Below are 13,285 nucleotides of genomic sequence, written 5' to 3' on the forward strand. Positions count from 1 at the left end.
AGATTATTCCCGTTTATTTTAATACCCTTAGTCAGTTTCTGGTATGACAGCAATTTGACGCTCCTACCACCTATGTGGGTTGAGCACTTCCTTGACTCCGCGTTAATCTCAATAAAGTTTTATTCATGGTCTTGACCACAGGGCGAGAGCATCCCCAAGATGGCTGATACCTTTGCCGCTCTAGTCTGTCAATCAGCCTGGGTAGCACTTCCGTATTTTAACTCCACGCTGGCGCTATCACCCTACGGGAGCCAGAGCCACGGTAGGAGCACGGCTAATCGCACGCCCACCCCTCGTGAGTACATACCCTGAGATGCCTGCGATAATATGTCTTTGATGTTAATTGCAGGGAGTTCAATAACATTTCGTCTTTTCACTAGGGCGAGCATAGCAAAATTTGGCTTTACAGGCGATCCCGTACAGCAACGACTTTATTCCAGGGGGTGAGTTAACCCCTCTTGGAGTCCCGCATACACATAGCCGTTGGCACCTTTTGACTTCTGCACTTTTATGGTTGCAATTCTCCACAACGGCAATGAGAGCTTCCCACGACCCTAGAACTGGGGGCGGCAGCATTTACTCGCATTACGCTCGCTACCTGCACCAAAACACCCCCCTCATGCTCCGTAACGTCCCCATCGTTACACTCTATAATTCCATCCCCGTTACTAGTCGCTTGCAGCAATTGGCACTATTGGTGTTGTAGTTTATGTAAGCGTTATCTCGTACTGTGAACCTCACCAGAGATGCACTCTCGACGCATAGCCATGGTTGCATGCATTTCACCTCTGGATTGTTTCTCACCTTGCCATCAAGTACGCCTCAATGATGTGCCCTTACCTTTTTCTGTGTATTGTGTTCTGTGTTTTTGTGTTTTTCTTCTCCTTTAGGTCTCGCAACTGTGGGCCCACCAACCCGTTGGGACCCCATGGACCCCCTCTGGTGATGTACAAGTGTTACTTTCACCTTCACTGTAGTAGAGATTATTTTTGAGCACCTTCTCACCACGGTCCTGAAGAATTGCCATCGACCCGTATGGGCATAGGGCAAGAAACATGTCGCCCTTTTGATACATCCCTGTGGATCATTATTATCCTGACAGGGCCCACTTACTTTAATTAGGCTGGTACACCACCAGACTAAAATTGTTCCTTGTTGGCAATACCAAACCTATTTTAATTCACCACACCCTGACTCACTACACTTGTTGCACTTAGCCCCACTCACCCATACGGCTGTCTCTAAAAAGATCTCCGAAAAAGAGCCCCTACACTGGAGCCCGTCGGGCATTGCAGCGCCGGCCTGACGAGGAGCACAGCCCTATGATAAAGCATGACACCTTGCTAGGTGTGTGAGGGCATTCTATAAGAGACCTGTCTCTCCCCTCCCCTTCCCCCCCCTTCCCCTTCCCTGAGGAACTGCACACCTTCGGTTTGATGTAATCTGACATAGCCATGTAATCCAATGGGAGGTGGATTACATGGCTAAAACCACCCTGCCCTATCAGCAAGGTATCGCTGGTCGCATTGCGGTTATCGCTGGATTTCCAGTGATAATCGCACTGTTTTCCAGCTAACGCATGGATTCCTATCTCTTGGGAGATAAGCGTTGCTGATAGCACGCTATCGCCGCGATAGAATCCAGCGTTAGCCTGCGATAATTATCCTCGCGCTAAAAGTGCTGAGCGATAATTATCGCAGGCCCTTGCTGATATGCCCCTAAGTTTTTAGGCTTAAGAAGATTCTTTGAAAATACATCATGATATTGAAGGATTATCTTTATGTAGCCTTCATCGACCTGACAGCCACCTTTGTTTGGTCCCCAGGGCTTGTCTTTGGGAGTCTTTGAGATTGAGGGGGACCTCACCATCTTGGTGACAATTATGAAGAGGCTTCATGAGAACAACCTCGCCCTAGTTCGGTGGGGTACAGATGGGGCTGTAACTGAATGGTTTAGCATTCTTTGCGGGGTCTGGGAGGGGTGTGTCCTAGCCCCATTTTTATTCTCGTAATACATAATTGACACATTTAAATTCCTTAATGTTTGCACTTATGATGCCTCCAAACTTGGTGGTGTTGCTATCCCTGGTTTAATGTTTTCCGACGATACTCTGCTTATCACAAGGACCCCCGTGGGTATCCAAAATCTATTAGACAAATTCCATGACTTTTGCAACTCAAGAGGCCTAGAAATCAATGCTCAGAAAACAACATTATGACATTAAGACTGTATTGATCTTTCACCAAGAACTTGAGGCCAGCCTATTGGAGGAAGACAATTACTTTGATTATCTAGGAGTAAGAATTTGCAGATCTCTATCATGGTCTGAACATATCAAAAAGAGTAAGGATACTATTCTGCACAAATCAGTGGCAATAATGAAAATCTACAGGGCTACCTCTTTGAGGACAGTGTAACTGGCTTTAGAAGTGTACAAGGCTGTTGGCTGCACTATACGGGGCAGAGGTGTGGGGTATGGCTTCATTAAATTCCCTTATAACATGAGAAAACTATTTTATAAGATCATTTTTGACCCTACCTCTTAGCACTCCCATTGTCCCTGTTTATTTCGGCCTGGCTCTAAAATGGATTGGCGATCCGGCAGTTCTGAGGCACTTGATATTTTTGGTTAGGATCTGGTCAACTCCTGAATTAGAATCTTATAGGCAAGGTATAAAGAAATTAATCCGGATGGACAGAAACTTGACTACTTCATGGCTGTCAAAAATTAAGAAATGGCTTTATGCCCTGGATCTGGAAGCTTTCTGGACTGAATTGCTCTTAATCAGCTCCTCATCCAAAGCTAAAGTGAAGACAGCTTTCTGGGATTATACAAAAGTTGAGTATGTCAGGAATGCCGATAGCAATAGCCTTACTGAAAAGATTTTTTTCTACAAAATCCACCTTGAAGTTGGAAGTATACCTTGATGAGATTCTTCTGCACTGGGCCAAAACACTTTTTATTAAGTTTATGATTTGCACATTGACACTGAACAGTTAATTACCTGCAAGTGGCGCAAAGTGTGCTAGGATAAAAAAGGTTTGCTCCTTTTGTTTTACTCGGGTGGAGCCTATCAAACATGTTATTATCAATTGCCCATTGTATTCATGTGCCAGAGCAAAATGGCTTAAACCCTATTGTCGGAATTTGGGGTTCCACAATTTTTCACCTGCTTTCAGAATCCTCCGTTCATATTTGAGTAGGGCAACTGTCTTTTTGTATGAGGGGATTTCTGTTTGCAGTGGGTACAACTAGAAAACGCTTGGGTCTTCCATTATAGTATGTTTCTCTGCTTCTGGGGCACCAAATAAATCTGTAACTGGCTCCTGAGTGTTGGGGGCTTTGAAAATTGAATGAGTGACTGCCCTTTATTGTTATGCACTGTTAATTCCATATTTCCCTCCCAATTTTATCATGTGGTTATGATTCACATTGTCATCATGATCTATACAATTTGTATAATGTTTATTTCATCCTGTGATGCATTTTTGTTTTTTTCTTTGAAGATATGTCTCCGGTTGTATGTGCATCTGGATTCAACAGGTTGATCTATGGAACCTTGGTTGTTATGTGCATGTTGCAATCTGTTTGGGGAAGATGGTGGTTTCATAGTGAAAATACTTGGAGATGATTGCGTTATCATATGTATTTGTTTTTGTTTTTACTGGGTTTATGTTACAATTTATCCTGTAATTTTATGGATTTTTATTGATTTTGTTCTTGTGTATTATTGCATATTGCTTTTATGGTCTTCGATCGAAAAAAAGGATATTATTACTACTGTCATGTGTTCTGAAATCATGCAGGCTCTAAACAATGTGTCTGTGCCTTTCACTTGCCAGTATTTTGGTCCCCGAACGGATTGTAAATTGTAGTGTATTTCCAATAGTCGAAGCCTTTTAGATCCACCAGGGAAATGAATGAATTCAAATAAATCAATTTTGTGCATGTGAGCATATTTTTCTTTGCCTGTGAAGGGGTAAGTTTAAAATAAGAGGACACTGAATCTGAAGGATTACGACCTGAAAAATATGCACATTTTTCCATGTATGTTTTGGAGCTATCGTCTGGGAAGTCGGGCAGTGTTCCCATTCTGTAAAATTAAAAACTGTTTGAGAAACACTGTGTAAAAAATGATGTGCATTGTGATGATAGCAAAACATTTCCCCATAATTAGCAGAATTTTGGTACAAATCCTCACTTTCAAATACAGTATAATATTCAAGCTCTGAGAGCATTGAGGTAAATGATTTTTACATCCCAATCATCAGAAATATAACCAGGGATGATCACCTAATCCATCGCAACCTTAAACATGTAAGGGATCTGCAGTGTCTCTTTTGGACCACAAATATTATATGGGACCTTATTCCAAACAGTTCCATCAAGCACTGGAAAAGCAGAAATATTCACAAGGGACAGGTCTCTTCACATTTCTGGGACAAAGAATGAGGTTTCAACACCCTGACTACCAGTTCTGAGGTAGAGCATTCTGGAAGATAAAGCCCATTTATAAGCAAAAAGAAAACTGTCGCAAATCCAATCCAAAGAAGCAGGAAAAGTAGTGAGATCCGAATGTCACACCATGGAAGGATCAGATAAGTGCTTTTCAACCAAAGAAGAAAGTCACATACACAATGAAGGGAAGTGTCAGAAGAGTCAGAAAAAAGTAGTCAACAATGTAACCAAAAGCAGTCTGTTGAAATACAGGAGCATTAATAGGCCGAAGAGAACAGGTAGACTTCTACAAAGGAGGTTCCTCATCAACAACTGTAGGGTATATTCACAAGAACATGTGATAACTACTGCAAGAGTAGCATAACGCAACTTTCAATATCGCAGCCCATCGCGGGAAAATAACCCCGTGACAACGCGGGATTCACAACAAAGCGGTAGCATGCGATAGTCTGCCACAACCGTGGACAATGTCTGCGATAAAACCACCTAGACAGAGAAAAAAACACAAACCACAACACCTAAAAACCTGCGATGGGACAAAGCGCGATGAGGAAATCAGCGATAAGCAGCGCCAGGCCTGCAACACACCTGGCAGGTGGGAAAAATCTCCAAAAAAGCAGAAAAAACACCCACACACAAACTGACCTACACCCAAGCACCATGGAGGCAGCCGGAGCAGGCACAGAGGACGAGCGCAACCCCACAAGCACCCCGGACAACCAGCCCGGGACATCGGGCACAGGGAAGGGCAAGGACAAGAAGACAAGGAAGACGAAGTTCAGCCCGCAGGCGAACAGGATCATAGTCACGGCGGTGATGGAACACCATCAACAACTCTTCGTCACCTCCAACGTGTCACTGGGCACCAAAACTGCAATATGGCGGGACATCGTCGACAAGGTGAATGCCGTTGGAGAGCACAAGCAGACAATGGACGAGATCAAGAGGCGATGGAATGACATCAAGCGGAAGACCAAGGAGAAACTCTCCGCCAACCAGAAGGCAGCAATGCAGACTGGAGATGGGGGCCCAGTGCCACAGCTGGAGCTGGATGACACGGAGGAGCTGGTGTCGACCGTCATAAGTGTGGAGACTGTCGCTGGAGTCGGGGGACCGGACACTGCCTGACAGAACACAACCGCAACAGGGTGAGTGACCACCAGGTACTGGGGTGACAGGTGGATATGGGCACAATGGCACACATACACAATCAAGCAGAGCACAGTCCACACTCACAATGACTCTGGGCCATTGTCCAGGTCTACAGACTGTTACAATGTACAATGCAATGCTGTCTGAATGTCAACCTGTACCATACGTCTACACACATGTGGACACATTGTAATACACCATCTCCCCTTCACATCACAGGGGCACCATCAACACCTCCTGCAGAGCAGTCCCAGCCACTCTTCATGGATGATGAGGACAGCGCCAGCATCAACACCCAAACCATCGAAGACATCATTGACCTCATCCGCCACACACCTCCAGGCTCAGGGCAGCCCAGCTACATTGAGGAGACCCCACCCACCACCCAATACACCCAGCAGGAGGCACCCACAGCCCCGGCACCCTCCCAAGACCTCCAGGAACAACACATGGCCTTCCAACGCCGTGTGCTGGAGTGCCAAATGGAGACGGCTGAGCAGGTGCGGGTGGGCTTCGGCATCATGGTTGCCAAACTGGACGCCATACTTGGGTGTCTATGTCCGCCCCATGGTCTCCAACGAGCCCTGACTGACATCGCTGGAGAACACCTGTCTGCTCAGAGTGGCTCCAGCGATGCCAGCCGTGAGCTGGCACACATACGGAGGCTCATGGAGGACATGGTGTGGAGTGAGGCAAAAAGGATGGCAGCCACCACTGCACCTCATCGAAATGTAGCTGGGATCTATCATGCCCTACAGAACTCTACCATGGCATTGCCGCCACAAGGCGTGGCGCAGATGAATGCTGCTGCCCCCACACCATCCACATCCCACCCCCTGGTGTGTCAGTGCCTCTCAGTGCAGCTGACGTGTCCACTCAGGCCCCTGATGTGTCAGTGGCACACAGTGCGGCAGCCGGATCCACTCAGGCCCCTAATGTGTCAGTGGCACACAGTGCGGGACCCGGTTCTGCAACATTCACAGGTGGGGCAGGGCACACACCCGAGGACGTGGATGGGACTGTGGTCAGAAGGACCAGGCACTAGCATTCATCACCGTCACCTGGCCTATCTCTGCTTGGTCCCGCACATGGCCTCATGACCTTCCACTGACCCACGATACACTCCGATGCACTCACCTTGGACAGCGACATGGACTGCCACTTCCAGATTGATGACCAATGACACGGTGACCAGGCTGCGGACTGTACCCTTCCCTACAGCAGGACTTGTCATCCCCGGATGGACTCTGGCTGGCCCTCCACGGGCCCATATTGTGTAGTGTGCTGGGCATTGTCCTGAACCGCTCCAGCTGCATAACTGCACTGGATGTGCAATAAACATCCATTGACGCACTGCTGTGTCATGTCTATGATCAGTCATGTATGCATGTGTGGATGAATGTAGGGACAGTGATTTCCCTTGTGTCAATGATGCTAATCCTGTGGGATGCCAGTCAGAAGGTGCTACATTGCATTTTGTGTACCAGGTACCGTGGACACTACAACAGGGACACACGCATCAGTCACTTCCATGTCCGGACATGGACTAAACCATGCCCAGAGCCCACGTGTCATTGTGGCAAGCTCTGCACTGGTCTGGCGTACAGCAGGCCAGACCACTCCGCTTACTCTCTGAGGGGGGGCCTCATTGCTCCCCGTCGCAGGCGAACTCCCTGGTGGTGTGTAGGTCACTGGTCTAGTTGTCAGCATGTCACAGCCACTCCCTGAGGGCAGGTTTGCATGCACACCACACCCATCCGGCACAGGTGTCACAGGCCATGTGACTCCGCCAACATAAGGGGCCGATGATGTCCCATTCTCCTCTGCCTGTCGTAACTGGATAGTTAAACAGACTTTGCGGAGCACACAGCTTATACAACGCTATTCAGCAGTATCAAAAACACCAATCCAAACACAATTCAATTGATTTCTAATAATCGTCTTCTTTTAATTCCGTTTATTCCAATCCCTTATGCCAACGCGTTTCACCGTGGTCGGGATAAAACCTACGGCTTCTTCAGGGCTTTGAATTCACAAATGCTTGTCTCTGAAAGTATCCGTCCATGTAGTGTAATTATCAACGTTTCAGCTCTGAGCAAGAGCAATAATCTGGCTTTTAGTATCCAACCATAAGTTAACCACCATTGAAATTTGTCCAAATATCAACGACACTTCTACTCTTGTTCATCAAATCAGCCTGAGCTCATCTTTTCCCAAATGTTACTGCATTTAGCTACTACGGCGTCTCATTCATAGCGCCCCAATCTAAGATTTCAATTAAAGTCTCCAAGCACCTGTTTGTGCCTTCACGCAAACGAACCCGAGTACAGACGAAGAACCTGTCGTACATGGATGACAGACGCCACGGTTCCCAATCATGAAGGGCACAAGAGTTTTGTTGCGCACAGGGTTAGTGGCAACCCAGGCCTGTGTATGGCACGGGCCGACCACCAGGTGGCGATGACTGGGGTTGCACAGGCTTAGTGGCAACCCAGGCCTGTTTATGGCACGGGCCGACAACCACGTGACGCTGACTGGGGTTGCACAGGGTTAGTTGCACTGGATGACAGACGCCACGGTTCCCAATCATGAAGGGCACAAGAATTTTGTTGCGCACAGGGTTAGTGGCAACCCAGGCCTGTGTATGGCACGGGCCGACCACCAGGTGGCGATGACTGGGGTTGCACAGGCTTAGTGGCAACCCAGGCCTGGTTATGGCACGGGCTGACAACCACGTGACGCTGACTGGGGTTGCACAGGGTTAGTTGCACCCGGCGCATTGCGGCAGGCAGAGGCACCCCGCCACGGGACGGTGACTTTGGGTGCACTGAGTCAGTGGCACCTTAAGCTGCTGAGTGGGTGGGCACCCCACGATAAGGCCCCATCCCGGCGGTCAGGCAACTCAGGTTTCGTGTGCCCTGCTGGACCGCAGTGCAGGCCAGAGCCAGTGGGCAGCACGGGCCTACTGCCACGTTTCCTCGCTTCCGGGTCACAGACTTAGTGGCACCCATTGGGCTGATCGGGTGTGCAAAAGACACACAATTGATGTACGTAATGCTGAATCAAAACTGAGCGGGTGTGCAGCCTGCGATGTTGCCGGGTGCACTGATATGTCCTCTGCCATGGAGTATTCAAGACCCAGCAACAAACGTGGGACCTGGTGGCCTGCGGAGCGTGGCTGCATGGTGTGGAGGGTGCCATGTCCGCGGGCCCCAGGCTTTTGGCTTGTAGTGGCACGTGGTGGGACCTCCCGTCTATGTGCCAGTGGCAGAAGGTGAGCAGTGAGGCCTGGGTGTGCATGGGCGGGCATGCTCCGTGGGCGGCGGGTGCCTTTGTGATGCCTCTGCCTGGGTGTGCATGGGCGGGTAGGCGATGTTATCTTGTGCAAGTGTGTGTACTGTGCCAGTCATGTATCTGGACTCTGTTTCAGATGACGGCTCTGACTCAGATGTGTGTCCTGGTGTACTGCTATACATACGGGCACGTGGTTGAAGACCCACCGGTGGGAGCAGGTGAGCAGTGTGGCTTCTCTCTCCCTCTCCCCTCTCTCTCCCTCTCCCTCTCCCCCTCTCCCTCTCCCTCTCCCTCTCTCCCTCTCGCCCTCTCTCCCTCTCTCCCTCTCTCCCTCTCTCTCTCTCCCTCTCTCCCTCTCTCCCTCTCTCCCTCTCTCTCTCTCTCTCTCTCTCTCTCTCTCTCTCTCTCTCTCTCTATCTCCCTCTCCCTTCTCCTCCCTCTCTCTCTCTCTTCTTCCCTCTCTCTCTCTCCCTCTCCCTTTTAAAAAACGGGATAGGAGAAAAACTGCTAGGCCCAATGGATGATTTTCTCGCCAAAGCAAATATATTCATTGACCAAAGTATAAGTCTAATTGAGGGGAGGGTCTCAACTGAACTTGCAATCGCACGTCGATCCTCAATGGGACTATTAGCAACCGCAAGAACTCCAGATATACAGTCACCGCCAACCCAAACCTCTGTGGCTGCAAACAGACTTAGCCTCCCAAACAATGTAGACCTTTCAGCCTCCCAACTCTCTGTAACTTTCACAGAAAGTGACCTAGAAAAAAACCCCAGACATCTTTCCTGATCCAACCCTTGAAGAAGTAAGGCAAATGAGAGGGACACTGAAAATACCAAAGCAACCGAGCACATAGTTTTGGTTGGTGATACAAACCCAGCAGTATTACCCCATCACTCTGCCCCCCCAAATAACAACGTAGTAGTAATACATCAGCCACCACATGACCTTCAAGATACCTCTATTCCAGATCCCCCAAGCCCACAACATTTAGGCAAAGAAAGAGAAGCAGCGAGATTAATCAAGGAGATAGCTTCCCTCCTAAATTCCTATATTCGCCCTTTAGAAACTAGACTTAGTAACATCGAGATTCAATTAACAAAAATTTCCGGTTCTTTTAAACCTATACCCCCACAAGCCCTTCCAAAACCAGCCTCAAATCCCACGACTACTCTTCCTATACTTAAGAAACTTGTAACCTTACCTCTTCCGCAGATCAAAAAACAACCCACAGTAAAACTCCCTACAGTACCAAACCCTTCCACTGTACAAAAACCGATCCCCAAGCCCCTGACCATTCCCCCACAAACTAATTCCCAACCTACACCAATAGTAAATACCCCAATCATAAACACACCTGCCTCTAAAACCCCTGTCACAACAAACACAAATCCACCAAAAACAAAAGGAGCCCCGAAAGGGACTACTGATCAAAGACCTACTTTAAACATGCCACCTGAGACATGTCCATACGTGGTAGTCATGACGGGGGTCCCCGAACTTACAGGTGAAGGGACGGAACCCAACTGGTCATTGAAGAACAAAGTCCAGTATTGGCTGAATACAAACCGCCCCGTCCCGCCACCCTGGAAAAGCAGAATAGCATCAGTCTGCAGGACTTCGTGGGTGGGCCATAGGAAAAAAACTATCCGGGGAGACTGCGTTGTAATCACGTTTGAGGACCCCAGTATAGCTGAGTATATCTGCTCCTGGGAATACAATAACACCACAGGGGGGATCGCCACAAGATCTTTGTCATACTTCTACCCAAAAAGATATAATAACAACAATTACATACGTGACACTGATAACATCTGGCGGAAACCTATTCCACAGCCGTGGGAGCTAGATGTCGCTGGACCAAAACTACTGCCGCGACATAGTGACCCTGATAACTCCTGGTGGTCAGTAAATCAGAACCACCAGCAAAGAGAAGTCCCGTGGCAGATTATGGGCCCACAAAACAGACCTAGAAACTGGGAGCATTGGGAGAGACCACCCCACCAACTATACGGATCCAACTATAGAGATACCATCAATGGGCAAAACTGGCCAGGCTTACCGACTATGAATCGGTTCAGCGGCCTGGAAATGGTCGATTGACCAATAATTAAATCCCCGGAGCCCCCACAAACAACCTTGGCCCCATCCATCTCCACTCCAGCCCCTCCACAAATGAAAATCTCAGCCTTAGATAACACATCCTCACAGCTTCCTGTGATCTTTTGGAACGTGGCGGGTCTCCGAAACAAAATAGAGGACGGTTCGGCCGCTGGTTTCTTGAAGGACGCCCAAATCATTTGCTTACAAGAAACCTGGGCAACGACGCCCCTACACCTTGAGGGATACAGGACATTTACATCCCCCGCCCTTCCTAGCATTTCAGGTAGACCTAAAGGGGGACTGGTAATCTACCTAGCAAATACAATTTCTGACATGAAGATCATCAAGGTAGACCTATTATCAAATTTCCAGATCCTCACCTTCATAATTGGGAAAAAACTCTTCATCACAATAATCAACTTATATAACAACTTAGAGGATGACAACTTTTTGAACGTTCTTTCCCTAATTCAAGAAAAAATAACCGAACATTGGCACCCCAAACAGAAAATCGAAAATGCCCATATAATTTGGGGAGGAGATTTCAATCTACATCCCTGCCCCAACAACGACACCTGTGGAATGGTGGATGAATATGAGAACTCTATAGTCCACTTTATCCATTCAGGAGTGGGGCTAGCCATGAACAAAATACTTTCCGATCTGGATCTGCAAATTATAAACCCTATCCAACAGTCAAATAACAAACTAGAACCCACCTACAGAGGAAGGGGCCACGAGACCACCGTTGACTACGTAATAGTCTCAGAAGGCCTCAAAGATCAAATTAATAATTTTAAAATTTTGGAAAACAATCTTAGTGATCATTCTGCTCTAAGCCTAAACTTTCAAACAAATCAACCAAGAACACTGATGGCAATTATAGCAAAAACTCTAACACAGAACAGGCTAGAACTGGGCAAAAATAATGGATATACCATAAAATGGGAAAAAGTGGATCCCAATATTCTCACAAAACGGTTAGTAAAATCTGCCTATAATAACATTTTGATCTGTCTCGACCCTCATGCGGAGCCGAATCAAATCGTGGAAAACTTCAAGACAATAATAGAGCAAGTCAAAAAACTGCTAACCAAAACACCTAACCAAAATAAAACAAGCTCCATAGGTTGGTTTAACCGAGACTGTACCAAGGCACAGACTAACCTGAAGAAAGCTCTCGGAAATCCAAATAGAGACAAAACAAACATCCAAGCTCTTCGACGGGAGTATAACACTGCTAGAAAAGCAAGGAAAAAAGAACTGAAACAATCTTTGTGGAATGCTCTGCACAAGAGTGCACTTCTGAAAGACAGCCAGGCATTCTGGAAAATAGTTAAATCCCCCTTGCTAACGGACCCCAACGGCCCAAAAATAGACGTGGCCATCGACGAGGATTCGTGGGTGAACCACTTTTCAAAAATCTTCAAACTGACATCTACTAGTGAAGAACACCATCCTAACATCTACCCAGTAGTATACCCAATTTCAATGGAGGTTGAGCTGCAGGATTTCGAAATGGCGTTATCTTTAAGTAAGAGTGGGAAAGCTCCCGGCCCTGACGGGGTCCCAGTCGACTTATTTAAACATCTTCCAGACCTCTGGGTACCAATACTCACAAGAGTTTGCATAGCAACAACGAAACTCGGCCTGTTAGAGTCATGGTCATCTTCCATCATGGTCCCAATCTTTAAGAAGGGGGACCGACAAGACACTAAGTGCTACCGACCAATCTCGCTCCTCGACTCCTTGGGCAAAGTAGTTGGCAGAGTCCTTCTTGAAAAGCTACAGCAATGGGTAGAAGACAAAAACATCCTCTCGGACTTACAGTTCGGGTTCAGGGAGGGCTTTGGAACTGTCGAACAGGCCCTAAATCTAAGCTTGTTAACATCAAAATATACCCATGCTAAACCTGGTCCCATCTACATGGTATATGTGGATTTGTCCTCCGCATTCGACTGCGTTTCGCACGCGAAGCTCTGGTCCCTGCTGAGCGTTATGGGGGTAGACCCCCCTCTTTTGGACTTTCTGAGGGAGCTATACAGTGAAGCCACGGCGAGAGTGAGGTACGGGACAAAAGGAGAACGGACGTCACCATTTAGGGTAGAGCGGGGAGTGAGGCGAGGCTGCGTCCTGGCCCCCTTCCTCTTCTCTTTGTACACCAATGGCCTAGAAGAGACTATGTTGAGAGGGGGGAGGGACCTCCCTAGAGCAAAAGATCGCTTGATCCCCGCGCTGCTTTACGCGGACGATGCAGTCATTTTAGCACGTACCCCC

The 13,285-nt window shown here is 47.7% G+C and overlaps 1 pseudogene; it reads right to left on the bottom strand.

The window, feature by feature from the left end:
• Positions 1-2,741: 2,741 nt before the first annotated feature.
• Positions 2,742-10,370, bottom strand: LOC146799171 (uncharacterized; annotated as a pseudogene).
• Positions 10,371-13,285: the final 2,915 nt, after the last annotated feature.

This window comes from Triturus cristatus, chromosome 9 (genome assembly GCF_964204655.1).
Source record: "Triturus cristatus chromosome 9, aTriCri1.1, whole genome shotgun sequence".
Taxonomy (NCBI): Eukaryota; Metazoa; Chordata; class Amphibia; order Caudata; family Salamandridae; genus Triturus; species Triturus cristatus.